Source organism: Heterodontus francisci, chromosome 3 (assembly GCF_036365525.1).
Source record: "Heterodontus francisci isolate sHetFra1 chromosome 3, sHetFra1.hap1, whole genome shotgun sequence".
In the NCBI taxonomy this organism is placed as follows: Eukaryota; Metazoa; Chordata; class Chondrichthyes; order Heterodontiformes; family Heterodontidae; genus Heterodontus; species Heterodontus francisci.
In genome coordinates this window covers 17,636,508-17,663,308 of record NC_090373.1, presented here as the reverse complement: position 1 = coordinate 17,663,308, position 26,801 = coordinate 17,636,508, and the positions used below count along the sequence as shown (strand labels likewise).

The following is a 26,801-nucleotide window of genomic DNA, read 5'->3' as shown; positions in this document are numbered from 1 at the left end:
TGGCCATGTGTGCCGCATGGAAGATGGCAGGATCCCCAAAGGCACATTGTACAACGAGCTTGTCACTGGTATCAGACCCATTGGCCGTCCATGTCTCCGCTTTAAAGACATCTGCAAACGTGACATGAAGTCCTGTGATAGTGCCCACAAGTCGTGGGAGTCAGTTGCTAGTGATCGCCGGAGCTGGCGGGCAGCCATAAAGGTGGGGCTAAAGAGTGGTGAGTCGAAGAGACTTAGATGTTGGCGGGAAAAAAGACAGAAGCGTAAGGAGAGAGCCAACTGGGTAACAGCCCCGACAACCAATTTTATCTGCAGTGCCTGTGGAAGAGTCTTTCACTCTAGAATTGGCCTTTATAGCCACTCCAGGCGCTGCTCCACAAACCATTGACCACCTCCAGGCACTTACCCATTGTGTCTCGAGACAAGGAGGCCAAAGAGTGTGGGGTAGAGATTCTGCTTTGGGTGCAATCAGCAAGCCGAGTGCAAATCCCATGGAAAATGTCACTAGTTTTCTGAATTGAAATTTTTGCTCACGTCTCCGCCCAAACTTATTTGTATATCTCCGTATGTAAAACCTGCCATGAACCAGTGCAAATTGGGCAACATTTTAGAACGTAATTTAAAAAAAGGCTTGCATTAAAATATTCCTTGATATACTTAAGAGTGGTAACCTGGTGCAGTTTTACTAATAAAGCTGAAAATGGGTTTATCACAAAAATAAGCATTTTTCATCAGGGCATATCGTCATCCACCTGTGAGTAACTTGATTTTAAATAATTGAACATTATACAGAACCATTTACTAGTTTCATTGGTATACACGAGTCAGTATCAGAGTAAATTAATTATTTTTTCATACTTAAAAGCTTTTAAAAGATGTCTATTAGTGCCCTTGCATCTAAAAATAGATTAATGTGAAGAACCTCATCGAAGGCACAATGAGACAGGATTCGTCATGGTAATGAATTCAATCTGGCAGAGTGACCAGTTTTCAGGGTGGGGCCAGCTTCCAGCAGAATATTTTTTAAAGTGGTGAAAACGATTGTGGAAACTCAATTTACAATGAACACTACCCTAATCTGTATTTTTTTTTAAAGTGCTGTTGGCTCAGGAATAAATATTGGTGAGAATTCCCCTTCTCCTCCTTGATAAATTGGTGCTGCCAAGACTTAGAAAGCACCAGGTCAATGGGCTGAAACACTGGATGGATTTAATGGGCCCCCCGGAGACAGGCTAGGAGGCGGGGTGAGGTTGGGGACATAGAATTGTGACGGGAGGTGGGAGCTGAGGGCCTGTTACCTTTCCATTGCACTGCAATTTAGTCAGGGGCAGAATAGGCCAATGACGGCCTTCCTGCCCAGAGGCCAATTGAGGCCTATTATCAGCCACTAAGGGCCTCTTCCCTCCGCCACAGGAATTAAGCAGGTGGCGGGAGGGAGCTTCCGCCACAGGAAGAAGTTGCCCAGTAAAATGAGGTGGCCTCCCTGCGGGCCTGCGGGGGGAGCCCTGCCCACGGAGGGCCCCTGGTGGAAAACAACCCACTTCCCTGAGCACTCCCCCTTCACTCACTGCCCATCCTCCCTCCCCGCCTTTGCCAGGGCCTTCCAGACTGGCCCCAGCGACACCACCTCACAGTCCTGGGGTCCTTGTCTCCAGCGCTGGGCCTAGTTCCCAGGCCTCCTGCAGTAACGACAGTGGCCACTGCTACCATTGACACTGCCGATACGACTGAGCTGCCGGCCCTCTGACTGGCTGGAGATCTTGGAGATGGGACCCTTATCCTTAAAGGGAAGGGGACCTTGTCGCTGGGCAGTTAATTATCAGAGTGCCGTCAAATAGAGCCAGGGGAGCTCCGAATGGCCGAGGCAAGGTTCCCACCACCTTTTCAGCCCAGTGTCAAGAGCCCCACCAGCTCTACTAAATTCTGCCTCAGGCTTGTTCCACAGTGAGTGGGAAATCTCCTCTGACAGGTTAAGGCCCATCCAGTGAAGCTGAACATGACTCCCACTATTTTTGTTGCTTGTGTTAAGCCTCATTGGAACAGCATAGGAAACCAAAGACAGAGAGTTTAAAGTGGGAAATGAAGGAGAGAGTTTGAGTGGTGAGCGGCACACATACCAGGAACAGAACAGAAATGGTTGCAGATTTTAGCAATGCTACCATAAAATGGTTCATACAGATCAACATGAAATGGTTGATGTGAGAGTCATAATGGCACAGAAGGAGACTATTCGGCCTACTCAGTAAGCTTGCGGACGACACAATGGTTGGTGGAGTTGCGGATAATGATGAGGATTGTCAGAGGATACAGCAGGATATAGATCGGTTGGAGACTTGGGCGGAGAAATGGCAGATGGAGTTTAATCTGGACAAATGTGAGGTAATGCATTTTGGAAGGTCTAATGCAGGTGGGAGGTATACAGTAAATGGCAGAACCCTTAGGAGTATTGACAGGCAGAGAGATCTGAGCGTACAGGTCCACAGGTCACTGAAAGTGGCAACGCAGGTGGATAAGGTAGTCAAGAAGGCATACGGCATGCTTGCCTTCATTGGTCGGGGCATAGAGTATAAAAACTGGCAAGTCATGTTGCAGCTGTACAGAACTTTAGTTAGACCACACTTAGAATATTGCGTGCAATTCTGGTCGCCACACTATCAGCAGGACGTGGAGGCTTTGGAGAGGGTACAGAAGAGGTTTACCAGGATGTTGCCTGGTCTGGAGGGCATTAGCTAAGAGGAGAGGTTGGAAAAACTCGGACTGTTTTCACTGGAATGACGGAGGTGGAGGGGCAACATGGTAGAGGTTTACAAAGTTCTGAGCGGCATGGACAGAGTGGATAGTCAGAAGCTTTTTCCCAGAGTGGAAGAGTCAGTTACTAGGGGACATAGGTTTAAGGTGCGAGGGGCAAAGTTTAGAGGGGATGTGCGAGGCAAGTTCTTTGCACAGAGGGTGGTGAGTGCCTGGAACTTGCTGCCAGGGGAGGTGGTGGAAGCAGGTACGATAGCGACGTTTAAGAGACATCTTGACAAATACATAAATAGGAAGGGAATAGAGGGATATGGGCCCCGGAAGTGCAGAAGGTGTTAGTTTAGGCAGGCATCAAGATCGGCGCAGGCTTGGAGGACCGAATGGCCTGTTCCTGTGCTGTACTGTTCTTTGTTCTTTGTACTGAGTCCATGCTGGTCCACTGTAGAGCAATCAGTCGGTCCTATTCCCCCATTCTATCCCCATAAGCCAGCAAGTTTATTAATTTGCATTGTGGGAGAATGGGTTTAGCCTGAGTTGGAGCTCAGACAGGTACTTCACTGCAGACATGTCACCAAGGCAACAATAAGACATTCTCTAGAGTTGACTAATTAGAACCTCCAATGAGATAAGGAGAAATAACAGTTTTTTTTCTGTCATTAACCACTGTATAACTTAAACGAGTGTGAATTATCGAATAGTTTAGATTATAATGTGTGATTTTTATACCTATGATTGTGAAGCCAAAAGAAATAACATAATTAACAGCTGGCAAGTCAGTTTAGGAATAATGAGGAAATTACCGAAGAAAAGCTGCTGAATGCTGTGAGGTACCAAGGAAGGTTGAACAAGGTTGTTCAACCTTGCCCGTCTAGGAGCCAAGTTACAAAGTACGGAAAGTCCTCATCAGGGAACTCCTCTTTGCTGATGATGCTGCTTTAACATCTCACACTGAAGAGTGTCTGCAGAGTCTCATCGACAGGTTTGCAGCTGCCTGCAACGAATTTGGCCTAACCATCAGCCTCAAGAAAACGAACATCATGGGACAGGACGTCAGAAATGCTCCTTCCATCAATATCGGCGACCACGCTGTGGAAGTGGTTCAAGAGTTTAGTTTAGTTTAGTTTATAGATACAGCACTGAAACAGGCCCTTCGGCCCACCGAGTCTGTGCTGACCATCAACCATCCATATATACTAATCCTAAACTTTCCCATATTCCTACCACATCCCCACTTATCTCTATATCTCCCTATCACCTACCTATATGAGGGGCAATTTATAATGGCCAATTTACTTACCAACCTGCAAGTCTTTTGGATTGTGGGAGGAAACCGGAGCACCCGGAGAAAACCCACGCAGACACAGGGAGAACTTGCAAACTCCACACAGGCAGTACCCAGAATTGAACCCGAGTCGCTGGAGCTGTGGCTGCGGTGATAACCACTGCACCACTGTGCCGCCCGTTCACCTACCTAGGCTCAACTATCACCAGTAACCTGTCTCTCGATGCAGAAATCAACAAGCGCATGGGAAAGGCTTCCACTGCGATGTCGAGACTGGCCAAGAGAGTGTGGGAAAATGGCGCACTGACACGGAACACAAAAGTCCGAGTGTATCAAGCCTGTGTCCTCAGCACTTTGCTCTATGGCAGCGAGGTCTGGACAACTTATGTCAGCCAAGAGCGACGTCTCAATTCATTCCATCCTCGCTGCCTCCGGAGAATACTTGGCATCAGGTGGCAGGACCGTATCTCCAACACAGAAGTCCTCGAGGCGGCCAACATCCCCAGCTTATACACACTACTGAGTCAGCAGCGCTTGAGATGGCTTGGCCATTTGAGCCACATGGAAGATGGCAGGATCCCCAAAGACACATTGTACAGCGAGCTCGCCATTGGTATCAGACCCACTGGCCGTCCATGTCTCCGCAAACGCGACGTGAAGTCCTGTGTCATTGATCACAAGTCGTGGGAGTCAGTTGCCATCGATCGCCAGAGCTGGCAGGCAGCCATAAAGGCGGGGCTAAATTGTGGCGAGTCGAAGAGACTTAGCAGTTGGCAGGAAAAAAGACAGAAGCGCAAGGAGAGAGCCAACTGTGTAACAGCCCCAACAAACAAATTTTTCTGCAGTGCCTGTGGAAGAGTCTGTCACTCTAGAATTGGCCCTTATAGCCACTCCAGGCGCTGCTCTACAAACCACTGACCGTCTCCAGGCGCTTACCCATTGTCTGTCTAGACAAGGAGGCCAAAGAAGAGAAGAAAGAAGACCAAGGAAGGAGTCTTTGTAAATCACTGATTAGAGAGGTCATAGCACTCTTTTACTAGCTTCTTGGCAAAACGAGGAGACAAGGAAAAGAACAGTCAGGTGACTGATCATTACAGGTATCAAAAGGTGAATGGGGGAAGTTGGACTGAGAATACTAGAGATGGATCTAAGGGCATCTAAGGATTCATCTATTTATTGACGACTTAAATGATGGGATAGAAAGTCACATATCCAAATTTGCCAATGACACAAAGATAGATGGTGTTGTAAACAGTGTAGATGAAAGGATAAAATTACAAAGAGATAATTGAACTGGGGCAAATGGATTTCAATGTAGGAAAGTGTGAGATCATTCACTTTCGACCTAAAAAGAATAGAACAGGATACTTTCGAAACGGTGAAAAGCTAGGAATAGTGGAGGTCCAAAGAGACTTGAGGATCCATGTACACAGATCATTAAAATGTCATGAACAGGTACAGAAAATAATCAAAAAATGCTAATGAAATGTTGGTCTTTATATCTAGAGGACTAGAATACATGCAGAAGAAGTCATGCTTCAGCCACACTTGGAGCATTGTGAGTAGCTCTGGGCACCACACCTTAGCAAGGATATATCCGCCTTGGAGGGAGCTCAGTGTCGGTTTACCAGAGTGATACCTGGACTCCAAGAGTTAAGCTACGAGGAGAGATTGAACAAACTCTGGTTGCATTCCATGGAATTCGTAAGGTTAAGGGTGGTTTGATCAAAGTTTTCAAGATATTAAGAGCAACAGATAGGGTAGATAGAGAAAAATTATTCTGGCTGGTTGGGAATTCTAGGTCTTGTAGGCATAGTCTAAAAATTAGAGCCAGATCTTACAGGAGTGAAATTAGGAAACAATTCTACACACAAAGGGTGGTAGTAGTTTGGAACTCTATGCTGCAGATGACAAATGATGCTGGATCAGTTGTTAATTTTAAAATTGAGATTGATAGATTTTGTTATCGAAAGGTATTAAGGGATATGGGGCAAAGCAGGTATATGAAGGTAGGTCACAGATCAACCATGATCTCATTAAATTCTGGAACAGGCTCAAGGGGCTAAACGACCTCCTCCTGTTCCCCGATGTTCCCATTGGGTTGGATTTTGTTCTTCCCCAGGCATCGAGTTCCATGGCGAAGGGGACCGAAGATGGCTTAGGATGAGGCTTGCCATGGACCTCGATGCCATGAGGACCCGGCCCGATCGTCATGGTGGCAGTGAGGCTCTGTGGCATCCCTCCCACCGCTGGGCGAAGGGACCACAATTAAAATATTCAAATCAATAAAATGAATGAATTAACATACACTTATCTGCGGTCTTGAGCGCCTGCTGAAATCTTCGGTGTGGCGGCCGGCACTCCCGCGACTTCACTCCCCGTTCGGGGGAAAGGTAGCGTCATACTGGTGGGGAGCGGGGTGTTGGTAAGATTTTCAGTGTGCGCTGGGGGTGGGGGGGGGGGGGGAAACAGGGTCAAATAAACGGAATGGGTGTAGGGGATGGTGGGAAGGGTTGAACTGCAAACTTTATGCAGTTTCGAGGGGGTAAAGGTCAGACGTTTAGGTAACTATTTTGGTGGGTAAGGTCAAATAGTTAATGTAATTGTTATGGGGGGGGTGGGAAAGGGGTGTTAGAAATTTATTTATTTAATTTTGTGGGGGGCTGGCTTTAAATATGTAAATTAGGCAGCAGGGCTGGCTGCCCTTTAAAAAATGACAGTGGCGCCCGCACATGGGCAGTTGACGCCATTGCCAGGCCGGTCAGCCCACCCCCTCCATGAGATTGGAGGGGGGGGGGTGTGGCTTAAGATCGCGTTGACTGTTTGGCATGTGGCCCGCACGGGCGGGACACCGTGTTTTGAGCACACCGCCGATTTCAGTGCCAGGCTCTTAAAATCCAGCCCATTTAGTGGGCTGACCTGAGGCAAGTAAAAGGATGCAAGGGACTTGTATATTTACTATGATTGATGTTCCAACATAAAGGAAGACGCAAGCTAAATCCTGTTTTTCTTTTTAAAAAGTGTTATCGTCGTTGACATTAGACTCTCAAACCTAGCAATGAATAAGATTAGTTGGAGCGGCTAAAATCTGACAATGCTGAGCAAAGCAATCACCCAATCTGCATTTAGTCCCAACACTGTAGAGGAGACACTACCAGATGTAGCAGACTAGATGAGAGAACGTACATGTAAATTGCTGTGTGATATGGAGTGAGTCTTTGGGAACTTGGGAGTAAAGTACATGTGGTGCATCACCTGTGCCTGCATGGGATGGTGCTGAGCAAGGACAAGGACAGCAGGAAGTAAAGGCGTTGAAAGAGTAGACCAGGGTATTCTGGAGGGGTTGATCTTATCAAAAGACAAAGGGGAAGGAGGGCATAACATGCTTGGCTATGCATTAGAAATTTATCAAATTTCAATTCCATCTGTATTTAATAGTTGGTAAAAAAATAATTATGAATCCCCCTTGTAAAAGCTCTTAATGCCTGTCTTGTTTGCTCCTTTCCTGATCCTAGTGATCCCATGAATGTTTTCCCCAGTGGTTACAGTTTAGGAGGTGGAAGGCCACTGAGTTTCCAATGAGGACTCTTCAGATGGCACTGGTGGGAAAACCTGAGCAGCTGTGGACTTGGAAGGCCCAGCCCGGCTACCGATTGCAACATTTCAGCTTGGGTTGAATATTGTGTGCTCCCTGGATCAATACTAACACGTGTCTGCAGTGCACTCACCTCCTCGCATCCACGCACCGCCCCCCCCCCACCCCCATGTGTCCGCTTTCCATCATCATTGAATTTCAAGGCCATGGAGTCCAGATCAATCTCGAAACATAGTAGGGGATTCTTGCAGTGTCCTTGGCAACATTCAGCTTTGGCAAAGGCAGATTACCCAGTTATTTGCATCCTTCATCATTTGTGGGACCTTACCATGTACAAAATGGCTACTGCATTGCCCGCAAAAACAGGAGGGACTTTGCTTCAGCAGAAATGAATCAGTTATGAAGTGCTTTGGTATGCTCTGTGGATATGACAGGGTGCTATATCAGCTGGAAGTAAGCTTTTAAGATTTGCAATATTTCCTCATGGCTGTTGTTTTCAGTTGGTCAGTAATGATTTGTTTGGTTTGCATCTTAATGAACTTGTCTCAGAATATGGAAACCGAGTCATTGCCTGTGCATTGGTATCACTTCTTAACGATCTTAACACTTTTCTTCTGCGACTGTGTTAATCTCTTTGCCTTGCTTTGTTTTCTTTCATCAGCTTTTTTTACACCATGCTTCTTCATTCAGTCCGCCTCCCACTCTTTGTTCTTGTGCTTCTGGCTTCATTACCTAATTATGCAGTCAGGGTGTTAATTTCGCATTTCATGCAGCTTCTTGAAACAGCAATGTACCTATTCATGCAATCCATGCTGGTTTCTGGGAATTACTTTACGAATATCTGGTTGGAGTTTATAAGCCTGGAGATGTCTGCTGGCGATATTAGCTGATAACGACTTAGCGTGTTTGTATTACGTTCCTACAATGATAATGTGCACATTAACCTGTTTATTTTAAATCATTTTAGGCTTCTGCTAAGGTACAGTAGTGTAGGTGTTATGTTACTGGAGAAGTATTACAGGTTACAGTAGTGTATGAGTTATGCTACTGGACTACTAATCCAGAGAATTCAAGTTTGAATTCCACCATAGCTGTTTGGGAATTTCACTTCAGTGTTCAAAAAAAATAAAATTGCAAGTAAAAAGCTAGTATCAGTAAAAGTGACCATGGAGCTGTCAGGTTGTCATAAACACTCGACTGGTTCTCTAATGTCCCTTTAGAGATGGAAAACTGCCGCCTTTATCTGGTCCAGCCGACATTTGATTCCAGCCCCACACCAACCTTGTTGCCTCTTAACAGCCCTATGAAGTGTCTTAGCAAGCCACTCAGTTGTATCAAAAGAGTAACAAGAATTGCAGTGGTTCAGGAAGGTGGTCTACCACACCAACTAGGAATGGGCCAACAAATGGTGGCCTGTGCCAGTAATGCCCACAACCCAGAATGAATGAGCACCACTGATTATATACGCATGTCAAGTGTTGGTCCACTAATATTGCCAATGGTCATTTCTAAGCCAAAGATTTTTTGGCAAGTTGGACTTCTTCTGCATCAGTTTAGTTCATTTTCCATTTTAAAAAAATCCTCCATGCTTCTTCCTCACTTTCTCTTCCTTCTTTTCTTAAGGAGCCAGGGTCCACAAATTTTCGCTGAATCCTGAGTCTTTGGGTAGAGCAGGAACAGTCCACTTTTGAAAGATTGGCGCCAGACTGGCTTCCAGCACAGTGTAAACCAATGCAGCAGCAATTTTCAAACCTTTTTTCTCCCCCCTGTGTGGCGGGATGCCCTGCAAATATTGACTGGTGCAACCCCAGGGCTGCCCAACCCAATTTCTGAAAGATGGTGCACGCATTCCAAAAATGTATAGGGGAAAACAGTCATATTAGTATTCAGCAGGAACACAGGAACAGATGTAGGTCATTCAGCCCATCGAGCCTGTTCCACCATTCAATTAGTTCACAGCTGATTTGTACCTTCACGCCATCCACCCACCTGGATTGTGTAATCCTTAATACCCTAGCCCAACAGCAATCCATCAATTTCAGCGTTGAAATTTTCCATTAACCCCCAGCCTCAACAGCTTTTTGGGGGAGAGAGTTCCAGATTTCCACTCCCCTTTGTATGAAGAAGTGCTTCCCGACATCTCCCCTGAATGGCCCAGGTCTAATTTTAAGGTTATGCCTCCTTGTTCTGGACTCGCCCCCACCAGAGGAAATAGTTTCTCCCCATCTACCATATCATATTCTTTAACCATCTTAAACACCTCAATTAGAATCCCATGCTGGTATTTCAAAAATGTGGAAAGTTCAAAATTTGACGGCAGACGGATGGAAATATAATGAGCTCAGGACCCACCTGTGGAAAACCATTAGAGAAGCTTTGCTGCATATTTCTCCTTCCTTTTTTAGAAACCTGGTTAAGTGCTGGACAGGATGATAACATATTAGCAATGCTGCTGTCATCCAATTGTAACAGCTTATTGACAATAGTTAATGCCCATAAGACCTTTAGCTGCCACTAATAAAGCTGCTTTGTGTCAAGATGGCATTTACACTTGTTAACAAATCTACTACGACAAGAGGGCACTGCAGCCTCATTCACGAATCACTAAATACTGCCAGACAAGTATTAATGTCTTTGTGAAATACAAATATGTATTTCTTTGGTGGGTTGAAATGCTTTTACAAAGAAAGTTTTTATTATCCCTTTTGAACAGTAATTTACGCCCCCCCCACCCCACCCCATCCCTGACTGATAATTCACATGCTAAACTGCTGCCTCCTTCAAGTATAAATTTGGTTACAGCCTTGATTTATCATTAACAGTTCTGTCCTGCTAGTGCCAAAGTTTTTGTTTTACACTCATTCATATTGATGTCAGTCTTAATGATAGCACATAAGCAGTGGCTACCCAATCCATACTGGCCAGCACTGTTTGTCCCTTGATCTGAAGAAACAGCATTAAGAAAAAATGCAAAGGAATTTTCACACACATATCTCAAGCAGCTATATAGTGCCTGGATACTGCCTTCTTACCCAAGTGTACTGCAGATTCACTGCAGTCCTCTGTACCATTCTATCAATCATTAGCCAGCAGTTTCAGTGATGCTGTTCTTCATCCAACATTGCTTTACAACCCTGCTTCCATCAGTTGTGGGAGCTTTGCACTGAACCTTACTATCTACCTTATACATTCCAGCTCTACTTTCTAAGCACATCTTTTCATGTTGTTAATGTTTCCTCCTTCTGAGTTCATGGAATCTTTATATTTTGATTTACCTATTGTAGCATTTGTCATGTGTCTCTATTTGAATTTCATCAGTTCCAATTGCCTGTGGCTTATTACATTGTGCCCAGAAATAGCACATTGCATCTGAAAGTAGTATACAAGCCTCAGCACATTCCTTATCCTCTCATACTGCTTCAGCCACAGTGCAGTGCATCTCTTTCCATTATACTACATCAAGCATAAAGCATTACTTCATTTTTTTACTGTACAGCTTACTATGTTCATTTCTCACTGCTTTGAATCAGTTATGGTCCGTCGTTCTGCTTCTCAATGTATTGCATCGGTCAACGCACTTTATTTCAATTTCTCAATGTATTGCATCAAGCAGAATAGTTCTCAATGTACTGTATTACCCTTAGAGCACAGCTGAAACTCTCACTGCACTGTCAGTCACCCATTGATCCCTCCTCATCATTGTATCAGATCTTACATTTATGAAGCACACTTGGTTCTGCAGTTCCATCAGTCTTGGTGTTTCATTTCACTAATGTATTTCTCCAGTTATGTTGCTCTTTCATTATTTCTTAACTTTACTGCCTGGCTTCATCTGCTGTGGCAATTGAGTTATTTATCTTTCTCACCCTTTAAAATGCTTTATCTTAAAGATCTATATGCAGCTGCTCTTCACAGCTACATAAAGCTTTTGTCACCTCCAGACTTCACTATTCCAATGCTCTCTTGGCTGTTTACCCAATTTCCACCCTTCAAAGCCACAATTTTAAAAGTTTCATCCTTGTTTCCAAATCCCTCCAGGGCCCTGCCCCTCCCTATTCTCTGTAACCTTTTCCAGTTCTATAACACTTCAAGAACTCTGCATTCCTCCAACTCTGCTTCTTGTCCATCCCCTACTCTCTTCACTCCACCATTGATGACATGCCTTTAGCCAAATAGGCCCCAAGCTCAGGAGGCCCCTCCCTAAACCTCTCCATCCTCTTTTGACCCTCCTTCAAATCTACCATTTAGACCAAGCTTTTGGTCACCTTTCCCAAAGTCTCTTTCTTTGGCTGAGTGTCATTTTTTTTTTATTCTGCCCCTGCAAAGCACTTTGGGATGTCTTGCTACGTCATGAGTGCTGTAGAAGTATAGGTTGTTGCTTTGACTGTTTATTGCTGGAGCCAGTATCACCAATTCGTTCTGCACATCAATTAGGCTCTTGATATTTAGGTTTCACTTGCTGCCTTAGCCAGCTCAGATCTTCAAGTTCTAATGACAGTTTGTGCTCAGCATTTCAGTCGGATTCAGATTTTATATCTGTTCAACAATAGGGAGTCTGGTGGAAACCAAATGAGTGAGCAATTAAAATCGTCCAGGTTACTTACCTCTCCTGGATCTGGCAGAGGCAGACAGATTAGCAATTTTAACCTGTTAAAGTGAACAGCCAACAAGGTCATGCTCCAAAGCCTGCGGGGGATCCTTTTTAATATATGCATGCCAGGACCAGATAATATCTTCAGGACCTGACTGCAATTTTAACACACAGGCCTGAGCACAAAATGGTGGCAAGTGTTTCACCAGGGCAACCAAGTCGGGAAGAGGCTCAGGAATAGGCATATTTTACATTATTTTCTTGTTTTTACTTTCCTTGTGGTGCCAGGAGGAACTCTTCTCCTCTCAGCCTACAAGGAAACCTTAGGCCTCCCTGCCACAGACTCGTGCCCCTGCTCTCAATCTCAAAACTTCTGCAGCACAGCCCCAGAGGCTGGTCCCACTGGTTACCTAGTCTTGGTGGATGGTCTTCATTGCTTCCCACAAAACTCCTGCCTGGTGTGATTTAAATGACGCCATCAGTGGTTAAAATACGGTGGACCTCATTACTAGAGCAGTGCACGAGTCTAACTGAGAATGCTGCTCATCTGCCCAAAACTTGGGCCCAATATTTTAAGTCTCATTGCACAATGTTCTTCATTGTAGGTTTGTTTATTTGTTTTTCATTTCAGTCTAATTCTGCTCCAATATTGGGCCTCTTTTCTGAGTTATCTTTGTCAAGTTCTGCTGCTCCATTCAGGGTTTATGTCTCAAACTTTAGCTTCTTCTCCTCAGCTGCAAGGATTGGCTTCTATTTCAGGGATCCCTTGCCAGATGTGCAACGTTTGTTGAATATTGCAGTCTTGCTTAATGTTCCAATCGTAAACTTGCAAAGACTCAGTTCTTCCAAGTCAAACAGTGTTTGAGCTGTCAGTTTGATCGGGCTAGCTCTTTATTGTGCACTTCTATTGAGCGTTGGTCTATGCCACAAATTACAATTCTGCTTGGCTCTTATTTTCTTGTATAGCTTGATCAGAGGGTGATTTGTCAATCATTGGACTATGGCTGCGTTCTTTGCATGGCTTGGGGTCAAGCACTGGTCGTCATTCTACACTTCATGTCAGACAATTTGCTGAGCTTTGACTCTTGACTGCACATTTCAAGAAGGCTTATGGCCTTTTGAGCATTTCATTACTTTGAATTAAATGAATTGTGGTTCACTGAGCAGGTGTCTATTGTGTGTTGCTCTACTTTTCATTATAATGCATCCAGTTCTGCAGACAGTTCTTTATTTTTAGTATTTAATTGCCATCATGGTGTTTTGCTTATGCATTTTTTTTTATACGTTTGCCATACCATTCCGTGCACCTTTAACATCACACCTTACTATTTCTCATGCTAAACTCACCACCTTGCCCCTCAGCTGATCTGTCCGCTTCCAACGAGGTTCAGCTGGTAGTCCTTTTATGTGAGTCAGAAGGCTGTGGGTTCAAACCCCACTCCAGGACTTGAGCACAAAAGTCCAAGCTGACACTCCAGTGCAGTACTGACGGAGTGCTGTACTGGCAGAGGATGCTGTCTTTCTGATGAGATGTTAAATCGAAACCCCATCTGCCCTCTCAAGTGGATGTAAAAGATCCCATGGCACTATTCAAAGAAGAGCAGGGGTGATATCACTGGTGTCCGAACCAACATTTACCCCTCTATCATCATCACAAAAGCAGGTTATTTGGTCATGATTACAGTGCTGCTTGTGGGATCTTGCTGTGTGCCAATTGGCTGCTGAGTTTCCTACATTACAACAGTGACTCCACTTCAAAAAGTACTTCAAATACTGTGGTCATGTAAGGCGCTACATAAAAGCAAGTCTTTCTTTTATCTATTTGCAATCAGTCTTCCAAACTGGCAGCCAGTGTCTTGGGTGGGCACTTTATTAGGTCGTACTGTATATCCACTGGTACTAGGCATGGAGAGGTCTAATCAGCTGACCTTAAAGGGACTGCTGCAGCTGCTGATGGAACTGATAAGTGTCTGTTTTTCCAATGCTTTTTTGAGGGCCAAGAGGAGAAGTGTGCTGCCCATCACTGCTAGTTCAGCAATTGCAGGTGTCTGTAACCCTTCCAGAATAATTTCTAGCTTTGACTCTGTACTCTCACCAGTGACTCCAACCCCTGCTGCAACCACTGTCTGAGGCTGAACCAGACTGTCTGCAACCCTGATGTCTTACTCAAAATAGAGATAAGCTTCAAACCCTATAATCCCCAGTACCACAAAACATGCTTATATGTGTTGTCTGTGCTTTGAAAATAAAAATGTTTTCTTGAGGTTTATAAGATTTTCGTACCTCTGCCTGATATTGTTATGGCTAGTGAGCGTACTATGGGATATCGAAAAAGCAGACCAAATTTGGAGTAAAGAGGTGGAGCTGCCAGAGCACACTAAATGGTGCAGCTGGTTTGATGGGCCGAATGGCCTATTCCTGTTACCATGGTGGCTTTATGCAATCTGTGATTACTGTCACTGAGAGTTCTGTTTCAGATTCCACAATACGCTGTTCGGAGAGAAAAGATCGTCAGCCTAAAAATAAACATGGAACAATGTGGAAACTATAACACAAAACAGGCCATTTGGCCCAGCCAGTTTGGGTTGATAATTATCCTCCACACGAGCAGTAGTCCTGATCCCGTGTTCCCACCATTTTCCCCATATCCCTTCATTCCCTTTTACACCTATCTAACCTATTGTTAAACACTCTGACATGGGGCAGAATTTTGGTGCTGATATGGGGGCAGGAACAGAGGTAGGCAGGTGCAATATTTCCCTCTATGGTTCCGACTCCCGGCCATTTTCCTTGAGGCCGAGTTGGGCAGAACGGCTACCTGCCTGCAAGCAGTGGGTAGCTTGTTAACTCAATTAAGAGGCCAATTAGGCCATTCATCAGAGGCCGACTGAAATTTTCTAGTTGGCCTGCAGACCCCCTGTGGTATCAGGAGCATGGCGAATGCCTGAAGGTGGCCTCCCAGTGGCAGACATGGGGTTGAGCTGGGGTGGCCAGCATTCCAGAATCACTTTGAGGCCCCTCCTGCAGCTGCCATACCTAACTAGCCATAGCTGCTGCCTCAGGCTGCCCTATGGAGGGGATCCCCCTCCACAATGGTAGTCCACTAACGGTGGCCATTTCTTTTCTTCAGTTTTGTAAAAAGTGCTGAGATGGAGGTGCCCTCTTTCTCCTCCTTACCTGCTATGGCAGACGGCAGCTCCTTTAGTGCTGACGGACCTCCTATTGGCCCTCCAGCTTTGAGAGCCCATCTAGCATCCTTCATTGGACAGCGAGTGGGCCTTCTGGTCACTAATTGACCAATCCTGCAAAAATCGCTTTCGGGTGATGATTCCCGACATGGTGCGAGGTCAAGACTCAGTTTTGATCCCTACATTGGGGTCCCAATCCGAAACAGAAAATCCTGTCCATGGTCTCTGCTTCAGGCACTAACTCCAGTAGTGCACCCACAGAGTCACAACCCTCTGTAAAGAAGCTTTCTCCTGATCTCCTTCCTCAATCTCTTGCATTTAATCTATGTTCAAGTGGGTAAGAATGAGAAACCGTCGGACTAAGAACAATTTAGATGCGTCGTCACAGGAGAAGAATAATCCTTCCAATAATTAGTCCCTTGTTTGCCCCGACAGATCTGAGGTCTTGAAACTTTTCTAACTTCGAAATGACTAGGATGAAAATTAACTCAACAACTAACAAGTGTAAGGACAGAGTTCAGTTTTGAATAGTGTTGTAACTTTTGTCGTGCCAAAAGATCTACAATCTGTTGGAAATTTCATGTGGGCTTTAAAATTAAAATACAGGTCTTTAAAATTATGAAAGATTTGACAGGGTAGACAGAGAGAAGATGTTCTCACTTGTTCCCATGCTAAAACTAGGAGCCAGAACTAAAAGATATTCACTAATAAATCAAATAAGCTATTCAGGAGAAACATCTTTATCCAGAGAGTGGTTAGAATGCGGAACTCGCGACCACGTGGAGTTGTTGAACCAAGTAATAGAACATAGATAGAACATAGAACATAGAACATTACAGCGCAGTACAGGCCCTTCGGCCCTCGATGTTGCACCGACCTGTGAAACCATCTGACCTACACTATTCCATTTTCATCCATATGTCTATCCAATGACCACTTAAATGCCCTTAAAGTTGGCGAGTCTACTACTGTTGCAGGCAGGGCGTTCCACGCCCCTACTACTCTCTGAGTAAAGAAACTACCTCTGGCATCTGTCCTATATCTATCACCCCTCAACTTAAAGCTATGTCCCCTCGTGTTTGCCATCACCATCCGAGGAAAAAGACTCTCACTATCCACCCTGTCTAACCCTCTGATTATCTTATATGTCTCTATTAAGTCACCTCTCCTCCTCCTTCTCTCTAACGAAAACAACCTCAAGTTCCTCAGCCTTTCCTCGTAAGACCTTCCCTCCATACCAGGCAACATCCTAGTAAATCTCCTCTGCACCCTTTCCAAAGCTTCCACATCCTTCCCATAATGTGGTGACCTGAACTGCACGCAATACTCCAGGTGCGGCCGCACCAGAGTTTTGTACAGCTGCAGCATGACCTCGTGGCTCCGAAACTCGATCCCCCTACTAATAAAAGCTAACACTAAAGCTTTGGGGTGCAGTAGCATAGTGGTTATGTTACTTAGCTCGTAACTTCATACATCTGCACTGATGATTCAGAAGCATGCATTCTAATCCCACAACAGAAGCTGGGGGTATTTAAATTCAGTTAATTAAATAAATCTGGAATAATAGAATAGTAATGGTGCCCGTGAAACTGCTGGCTTATTGTAAAAACTCCTCTTTTTCACCAATGTCCTTCAGGACAGGAAACTTGCTGTCTTTACCCAGTGTGGCCGATATGTGACTCCAGACACACAGCAATGTGACTGACTCTTAAATATTCTCTGCAATGGCTGAGCAAGACATTCAGTTGCCACCTTCTCAAGGGCAATAAATGTTGACCTTGCCAGTGACGCTCATATCCCGTGAATGAACAAAAACATTTTCTAGATAAGGGAAATCTAGACAAGTGCTTGAGGGAGAAAGGAGTGTTAGGATCGGAACATATCGACACTGATTGCAAAGCCTCAAGCTTTGAACTCTCATACTCAAGTAACTGACACTCCTCGACTCTGTCAAAAGTAAACACTGCAGAATATGAAAGACTTAAAGGAATTACAATTCTGTAAGTACAATTATGCTATTCAAAGAAAATTACACTTTGAGGATGCAGATAGGAAGGTATGCCAGAAACAGGGATTGAGAAAGAATATGAAATACAAGGGAAGATTTTCTGGACTATGCAATGAGCAAAATTATATTGTGCATCTGTTTTCTTTTTAGGCTCAGATGCCAAGTCATATGGGGATTGCAGTTGGGAATTCTCACCTTGTGCCCACTAACTGAGCAACTGAATTAAAATATCAAAATGCATCTCGACTTATTCACTGTCTTATTTCACAGGATTACAAGATGTGAGTTTTGCTCACAACCCAGTGCCAGTAGCAACAGTGCAAATGCTGCCACGGACTGAATGTCTGGGAAACCTGTCGAGCAGCTTATTCTCACACCTTTTTTTTTCATTTCTTGTTGATTTGCTGAATGTACCTTCAAATGCTATCTTATGGTAGCAGTTTATTTCAGCCAAATTGAATTTGAATTTGTTTCTTAACATCAGTGCTGTTGAAATGTCAATGGCCCAGATCATGCTGGAGTGGGCCGCCTTCTGACATGCCACATTAGTTAGGCCTTTTCCCACACCCTTCAGCTCAAAAAGTTTTTACGCCATAACTTTCTGTAAGGGTGAACTGATAATGGCACTGAGGACAACAGGGCCCCTGGAACCTTGGTGAATGATGGGGCCAACAGCCTATCTCCTCAGCCTATGAGATTTAAAGATTGAGAAAGAAATAGAGGAATGAAAAAGAAGGAACTCGGATGAATTAGAGTCAAATCGGATACAGAAACAGAAACAAAGAGAGAGAAAGAGACTGGATGAAAGAGAAAACTGACAAAGAAAACGCAAGAAAACAATTGTTTTAAAATTGAACTTTATAAAATCTCTAACAATAATTTACTACCTGCAGGAATGAGACAAACAGTTTAGATTATTCAATTTCTGGGCCAGAGGTTGATTGGCATTGCATTAACATTTATCACATTAATTATGGCTGCAAATCGAGCAAGGTCTTAAAAATAACAGGGAGGCTAGAGTGAGATGCCGTTTGTGCAAACCAAAATGACAGAGGGGCATAAATCGACCAGCAAGTCTAAAAATTCACAGGTCATGGCGTATCTCTTAAGGTCCTGACTTTCTTGCTAACAAACCATTATTTTTCCAGCAACATTTGGCCCATTACTTCAGTGTGCTTTGAGCCACTATGTAGCAGCTTCATCAGCTTTGCTAAGTGCTGAATGTTGGTAAGGGAAGAAAGTTCATAGGCTTCCAGCTGTTCATTTATATTCCTGCAATAAGTAAACTACAATGATTCCTCCCTAATCTTCACTAAAGGATTCCACAGCACCAGACAAGAATCTAGATCTTCATCCATTTTCTCTTCCATCTCTCCTCATACTTTCTGTGAGCTCATCTTGTCCATGAGACCCACCTTCTGTTCTCTTGACCCAATTCCTGCTAAGCCGATGACCACCCAACTTCCCTTCTTGACTTCTATGCTATGACATTGTAAACAGTTCCCTCTCCTCAGGTACTGTCCACCCTCCCACCTCAAAAATCCTTCACTTTGCCCCTCTGTCCATGCAAACTACCACCCCATCATAAACCAAACTTTGCCTTCAAAGTCCTTGAATGTGTTGTCACCTCCAACATTTGAGCCCATCTTTTCCGGAACGCTACGTTTGAATTCCCCCCACCCCCACAAATCTGCTTTCCACTCCTGCCAGAGTACTGAAATGACTCTTGGCAAAGTCACAAATGACATCCTACATGACTGTGACAATGGTAAATTATCCCTTGTCATCCTCCTTAACCTATCTGCAGCCTTTGACATGGTTGAGCACACTTTCCTCCTACAACATCTCTCTACCATTGTCCAGCTGGGCAGGACTGTCCTCACATGGTTGCACTCTTATCTATCCAGTTGTAGCCAGATAACCACTCGCAATAGCTCCTCTTCCTATCCCTGCACCGTTTCCTCTGGAATCCCCCAAGGATCCAGCCTTGGCCTCCTCCTTTTTCTCATCTACATGCTGTCCCTTTGCATTATCATCTAAAGACATGGTGTCAAGTTAACATGTATGCTGACAACACCCAGATCTAGTAATATGCACCTTTTTCAATGCCTCCACTGCTCATGTTGCCAGCCTGCTTGTTTAACATTCAGTCCTGGATAAGTCTCAACTTCCTTCAATTAATCATTGGGGAGACTAAAGCCATTGACGGAGAAAGGATTTTGGATGTGTGAGTGGTGCAAAAATACATACCCTGTAGTTGAATGGTAAAGCAAGAGGCACACCACCCAACTCCTAATATTGGGCTTTGGACCTCATTATAATGTAGCCAGTGAAGTCTAACAGCTGTTATGAAAGTACTCCATTTTAAAAATATTTTTGAGGACTTGTGTTTGAAGATTGTGGAGATGCTGGACTTCATTTTTTTTTTAAATGGTTACTGGAAGGACTTGAGTGTTTTGTTTAAAAATAACTCTTACTGGATATCGCATGTCTTAAGCTAAATAAACAACAAGAGCCTTGGTGACTAGGGGGAGTTGTTTACAGAGAAGTGACATGTCAAGATTTATGGTGGTCAAGAGTTGGTTTTGTTTTGGATTGTTTTGAGTCAGTTGGGATTGCAGCCTGCTGAGAGAAGCCCCCAGCCCCTCTTGTGCCATCTCTCTCGGAAACCCTGAGAATCCAGTGTGAGCTGAAAACCCCTGATGCTGCATTTCTCCTGGAACGCCTGCCAGGCTAATCCTCAACGTCATCCGAAGAGAACTGCTCCAAAAAGATCCCAGTGACAGCCGTCTATATGTATTTGGGATGCCAGAAAAGGGACAACTGATATCATTCCATATCATATCCTTTTCCTTCAAGAATTAACAAGTATTTGGCAAAAGTATTTTCTGTCTTTCTTTGTAAAGAGATCTCTGCAGGGAAAACTTTAGTTTTTCTTTAACCGGTGTGTGTGTGTTGGGCTAAGTTAGAAGGGAACTTCCATATTTCAATTTGTGTGTGAATGCTTTGCATCTTTACTGAATAAGTCTTGTTTTGTAATAATTTAATAATTTTGTTGTTTATTAAAGAAACCTGGTTGGTGGATTTTATTCTGAAATATTTGGCCATATTGGTAACTGGGTAAACATTTAAATATATGTTGTGACCTGTGGAGAAGTGGAACAAGAGAAAGTCAGTGCACTCTTCCCGCCTCGGTCGTAACACAGCCCAATGATGAAGAGGACTATAGAGTAGACCCCGACGAGCTGCTGGACATGTTGGAGAATTAAGGGTTCATAATTAGACAGACTTGTATAACTAGGCTTTTTATACATATATAAAGAGCAAGAGGGCAACCAGGGAAAGGGTTGGCCCACACAAGGACAGAGATGGGAATCTATGTGTGGAGCCAGAGGAAATGGACGAGGTGCTAAATGAGTACTTTGCATCAGTATTCACCAAAGAGAAGGATTTGGTGGATGATGAGCCGAGGGAAGGGAGTGCAGATAGTCTCAGTCATCTCATTATCAAAAAGGAGGAGGTGTTGGGTGTCTTGCAAAGCATTAAGGTAGATAAGTCCCCAGGGCCTGATGGGATCTACCCGAGAATACTGAGGGAGGCAAGGGAAGAAATTGCTGGGGCCTTGACAGAAATCTTTGCATCCTCATTGGCGACAGGTGAGGTCCCAGAGGACTGGAGAATAGCCAATGTTGTGCCTTTGTTTAAGAAGGGTGGCAAGGATAATCCAGGAAATTATAGGCCGGTGAGCCTTACATCAGTGGTAGGGAAGGTTTTGTGAAGGGGAGGTCATGTCTTACTAATTTGATTGAGTTTTTTGAGGAAGTGACGAAGATGATTGATGAAGGAAGGGCAATGGATGTTATCTATATGGACTTCAGTAAAGCCTTTGACAAGGTCCCGTATGGCAGACTGGTACAAAAGGTGAAGTCACACGGGATCAGAGGTGAGCTGGCAAGATGGATACAGAACTGGCTCGGTCATAGAAGACAGAGGGTATCAGTGGATGGGTGTTTTTCTGAATGGAGGAATGTTACTAGTGGTGTTCCGCAGGGATCAGTGCTGGGACCTTTGCTGTTTGTAGCATATATAAATGATTTGGAGAAAAATGTAGCTGGTCTGATTAGTAAGTTTGCGGACGACACAAAGGTTGGTGGAGTTGCGGATAATGATGAGGATTGTCAGAGGATGCAGCACGATACAGATCGGTTGGAGACTTGGGCGGAGAAATGGCAGATGGAGTTTAATCCGGACAAATGTGAGGTAATGCATTTTGGAAGGTCTAATGCAGGTGGGAAGTATACAGTAAATGGCAGAACCCTTAGGAGTATTGACAGGCAGAGAGATCTGGGCGTACAGGTCCACAGGTCACTGAAAGTGGCAACGTAGGTGGATAAGGTAGTCAAGAAGGCATACGGCATGCTTGCCTTCATCGGTCGGGGCATAGAGTATAAAAATTGGTTAGTCATTTGCAGCTGTACAGAACCTTAGTTAGGCCACACTTAGAATATTGCGTGCAATTCTGGTCGCCACACTACCAGAAGGACGTGGAGGCTTTGGAGAGGGTACAGAGGAGATTTACCAGGATGTTGCCTGGTCTGGAGGGCATTAGCTAAGAGGAGAGGTTGGAAAAACTCGGATTGTTTTCACTGGAACGACGGAGGTGGAGGGGCGACATGATAGAGGTTTACAAAGTAATGAACGGCATGGACAGAGTGGATAGTCAGAAGCTTTTTCCCAGGGTGGAACAGTCAGTTACTAGGGGACATAGGTTTAAGGTGCGAGGGGCAAAGTTTAGAGGGGATGTGAAAGGCAAGTTTTTTACACAGAGGGTGGTGAGTGCCTGGAACTTGCTGCCAGGGGAGGTGGTGGAAGCAGATACGATAGCGACGTTTAAGAGACATCTTGACAAATACATGAAATGGAAGGGAATAGAGGGATGCGGTCCCCGGAAGTGCAGAAGGTGTTAGTTTAGGCAGGCATCAAGATCGGCGCAGGTTTGGAGGGCCGAATGGCCTGTTCTTGTGCTGTACTGTTCTTTGTTCTTTGTTTGTTCTAGGGTTTTCTAAGATTAGTAGAACAGTGGGATGTCTCAGTGGGCAATTAAGTGGCTGGGATGACATCAACCATGAGTGATTAATGTATGACTATTGTAATAACCATAGGTCTTCTTTCTTCTTCTTTGGCCTCTTTATCTCGCGAGACAATGGGTAAGCGCCTGGAGGTGGTCAGTGGTGTGTGGTGCAGAGCCTGGAGTGGCTAGAAAGGCCAATTCTAGAGTGACAGGCTCTTCCACAGGTGCTGCAGAAAAATGTGTTTGTCGGGGCTGTTACACAGTTGGCTCTCCCCTTGTGCTTCTGACTTTTTTCCTGCCAACTGCTAAGTCTCTTCGACTCGCCACACTTTAGCCCCGCCTTTATGGCTGCCCACCAGCTCTGGTGAACGCTGGCAACTGACTCCTACAACTTGTGAACAATGTTACAGGACTTCATGTCACGTTTGCAGACGTCTTTAAAGCGGAGACATGGACGGCCGGTGGGTCTGATACCAGTGGCGAGCTCGCTGTACAATGTGTCTTTGGGGATCCTGCCATCTTCCATGCGGCTCACATGGCCAAGCCATCTCAAGCGCCGTTGACTCAGTGGTGTGTATAAGCTGGGGATGTTGGCCACCTCGAGGACTTCTGTGTTGGAGATATGGTCCTGCCACCTGATGCCAAGTATTCTCCGGAGGCAGCGAAGATGGAATGAATTGAGACGTCGCTCTTGGCTGACAGAAGTTGTCCAGGCCTCCCTGCCATAGAACAAGGTACTGAGGACACAGGCTTGATACACTCGGACTTTTGTGTTCTGTGTCAGTGCGCCATTTTCCCACTCTCTTGGCAAGTCTGGACATAGCAGTAGAAGCCTTTCCCATGCGCTTGTTGATTTCTGCATCTAGAGACAGGTTACTGGTGATAGTTGAGCCTAGGTAGGTGAACTCTTGAACCACTTCCAGAGCGTGGTCACCAATATTGATGGATGGAGCATTTCTGACGTCCTGTCCCATGATGTTCGTTTTCTTGAGGCTGATGGTTAGGCCAAATTCGTTGCAGGCAGCCGCAAACCTGTCGATGAGACTCTGCAGGCACTCTTCAGTGTGAGATGTTAAAGCAGTTTCATCAGCAAAAACCATAGGTAGTGCAATCAACTAACAATGGCATAGACAGGATGTTTAGGTAAATAAGTTGACAATAAAACCAATCTTCAAAGGATTTGAGAATGGATAGATCAGGAAGTTTTGATTGTGGAATATATCTTGGAAGTAAACAACTAAGATTGTTTATGTACATCGACTGTCCTTAAAATAATTCGAGAACAACTGGATCTGTCAAATGTACCTTTGAAGTAGGCAAACTGAGGTGCTGAAGGAGGATTCTTTTCCAGAATTAGTTAGTGAGCTCAAAAGAGAGGGAAACTGAAAGCTACTCGATTGTATGCTATGGATTGCTCATCTGTGCTGTCCATGAATAAAGTCTGTTCTATATATTTCACCATGCTTACTTGAAGCCTGCTGTTGTGAACCATACAAGGAAGAAGATTGATTAACTGTTCTGGTGAAAAGTTACAGACCTGAAACGTTAACTCTGTTTTCCTCTCCACAGATGCTGCCAGACCTGCTGAGTATTTCCAGTAATTTCTCTTTTTATTTCAGATTTCCAGCATCTGCAGTATTTTGATTTTGTAAGGTTGATCCAACATTACTGTCACAGTGACCCTCAGGCCAGTGGGGCTGAGGCTCAGAGCCAGTGATTGGGAGAGTGGGCGAGGTAGTCGGAAGCAGCAGCAAGCAGAGCTCCCCTGGGCTCCACATTCAAGGAGGTCACTGGAAAAGATCCTATCTTTTATGTTGCAGGTGATCCCAAGGTTTGGTTTCCTCAGTGCAGTTGGCGATGGTGTCTGTTACTTCGGGGTGAACCGATCTCAAAGTGGGGATTTCATAAAGGCATTAGGCCCCTTATTTTCATATACAGAGGGTCTAATACCTGCTTTCTGTCCAAATATGTTGGCTGACAGGCACACCTCTGGCTGGAAATGTGCAAACGCTTCCTGCCCAATGCACTGGGGGCATAGTAGGTTGGTTTGCACCCAAAAAACTGGTGCTGCATGGCCAAATTTATGTCATTGCCTTGATCTCCCACCACAAACTCTGCTCCCTCACCAGCGGGGCGATTTCATTACCCTCCCTGGCCACTGCCAAGGGAACCAAGCGATTCGCAACCTCACCAGCCAATTTGACTCTGAGCTGAAGTTCCAGAACCATATCCTCTCCATCACCAACACTGACTACTTCCACCTTAATAACACAGCCAGACTCTGCTCCTGCTACAGCCCTTCTACTGCTGAAACTATTATCCATGCTTTTGTTACCTCCAGAATTGACTATTCCTAAGGTCTCCTGACCAGTTTCCCATCTTGTACTCTTCATAAACTACAGTAGCTCTTGGTCTATTAACATGCCAACCTTGTGTTCGTATTCCTCCATGGCTTCTCCCCCTTCGATCTCTGTTATCCCCAGAAACCCTACAAGGGCCGCTGTCCTCAAACTCTCACTCCGAACACATATCCTACTATTAGTATCCGTGCCTTCAGCATTCTAGGCCCTAAGCTCTGGAATTCCCTCCCTAAATCTCTGTGCCTTTCTCTCCTCTGTTAAGACGCGCCTTACAATATACCTCTTTGACCAAGTTTTTAGTTAACCCTCCTGTTATCTCCTTCTTTGGATTGGTGTCAAGTTTTGTCTGCTTACTCTCTTGTGAAGTGCCTCGGGATATTTCACTACATTAAAGGTGCTATATAAATGCAAGTTGTTATTGTTCAAACTGAAATTCTGAGCTTTACCATAGCTGGTGAAGTTCTAAAATAGTGCAGCAAAATGTTCTGAATCAACTCATGTTGCCAATTTATTGTAAATGCAGGGGTGCCATTGGGAACCTAGATACATAGAATATACAGCACTCTGACAGAAAACCCACATGCCGAATGGGAAATTATTAATTTTGTTGTCTGACACTTTGCCTGAGACTTTTTACTGGACATTATTACAAATAACATTTAAAAAGCAGAACAGAACAGCTAAAGATGGCCACACACTATTTGCATATAAGAAACCAAAGGCCGGCTGTGAGACAGAGCCAATTATCCAGTCTAACCAGAAAAAAAGGGGTGCGCTCTGATTCAATTCCCAAGAAAGGTTTTTTATCAATATTAATCATCAAAAGGCATCGAAACCCATTGACTTTGAAACAGCCAAACCCTCCCCCCCACCCCCCCCCCACCAAGTGTGTTTGCACAGCCTGAGAGAAGAACTTTGACTTTCAAAGAACCTGCCAGAAACTTCTGTTTTCAAACACAGAGGTGGTCACATGACATAACTGCCTGTGTAACTCTGAGTTTGTGAATTGTGCCTCAGAAAGAAGGAAGACAGTAACTGATCTCCAAGAAGGAAGACCTCTCCTCTCTCCCTCTCCAGCAAAGTCCCGGGAATACCTCAGCTGCAGCTAAACCTTAAATCTACAAATCCTGACAGTCATCAATAAGGAGGACGGATAAAGTCTGTCTTCGGCCTTCTAGAACCAGAGAAGCAAGCCCGAATTGTGCACGTGGCCCAGCAAAGGCTTCAAGACTTTAACTGCAACTGAGGACACTGAAACTCAGTGTTTGAATTCCATTTATTACGGACTTTACTTCAACCTCCCAACTCTTTTTTCCCCTCTGTATCTATTTGTGGTGTATATGCCTCTCATATGAATGTGAGTGTGGATACATCGCATATTTTAGTATTTTTAATGGTTGAGAGTGATAAGGTTAATAAACTTGCATCATTCTTGTTTAAATTCAAGAACATTTGTCTGATTGGTTCATTTGCAATTGTAATTGAAGTAAAAGGAGCAAGTGCTCATCGAGTTGGCAAGTTATATCACTGTGTTGAAAAGACAAACCTCATTGCAGTCAAACTAGAGAAGGGGTGAAAGGGGAGCCTGAGACCCCTTCCTCACCGAGTCGTAACAGCACCGAAACAAACCTTTTGCCACAACTGATTTATGCCGGTGTTTATGCTCATTCCAACTTATTTTATCTTTCCTTACCAACAGATCAACTAATGCGAGCTAACGCCACCAACACTTTACCAGTCTCTGACCCGGGCAACGCAAAGCACTGTCATACCTACTTAAATGCACATGCTTAAATGTACATGTTGTAATTCTTACAAAATTGTCAATTCTCCTTTACCCCATTAATAATTATAATACATTTATGCATGGAAATCTGATCTTAAAAAAATGTTGTGACTTTAAAGCATCTTAAGAGTGTGTTGCAGTAACTGTAGACTTGGCATGGGTCATTTCCAAT

General features: G+C 44.5%; 1 protein-coding gene across 1 annotated transcript in view; it reads right to left on the bottom strand.

Annotated features, from left to right (window-relative positions):
- Positions 1 to 26,801, bottom strand: part of LOC137366649 (protein eyes shut homolog) — a 246,479-nt gene that overhangs the window by 128,877 nt on the left and 90,801 nt on the right. The window lies entirely within an intron of this gene.